The sequence below is a fragment of the Penaeus monodon genome, chromosome 15 (genome assembly GCF_015228065.2).
Source record: "Penaeus monodon isolate SGIC_2016 chromosome 15, NSTDA_Pmon_1, whole genome shotgun sequence".
NCBI lineage: Eukaryota > Metazoa > Arthropoda > Malacostraca > Decapoda > Penaeidae > Penaeus > Penaeus monodon.
Genome location: NC_051400.1, coordinates 14633816 through 14634356, shown reverse-complemented (window position 1 = coordinate 14634356; position 541 = coordinate 14633816).

Below are 541 nucleotides of genomic sequence, written 5' to 3'. Positions count from 1 at the left end.
TCACCGGGACTAATGTGATCAAAGTAAACTACTTAAAAAAGGGGCCCCTTCCCTTTTATATCTGACAAGAAAATTCCCAAAATCATTAAAAGAGAAAAAAAAGGGTTTTAAACAGTTTATGTAATAAAAGGGGGAAAAAGGTCATCTAAATGGAAAAAAATCTGATGAAAAACTTTTTTACATCTAGATATTTCTTGGTACAGTAAAAAACAGTCTTTCATTTTTTTTAAAATTTTTTTTGAATAGTATCAGTATTTAATGTACATATGAAAATATCATCAAAAAATATTCGGGAAAAATCATAAAAAGAAATTTTTTCTTTCACTTGTTCTGTTTAAAGGGGACCTACTGAAACAATTATTTTAAAGAAGTATTATGCCCCCTTAACTCAACTTTGGGGCCCAAAAATTTTTTGCAAAAAAAAAAACTTTTAAACAAACACATAATTATTAGTACTTTTTCCCCCCAAAGTTAGAAAAAAATATAAATTAAACGGGTTTTTTCCCCCCAAAACAGTAAGGAGACCCCGATCAAAAGCCTG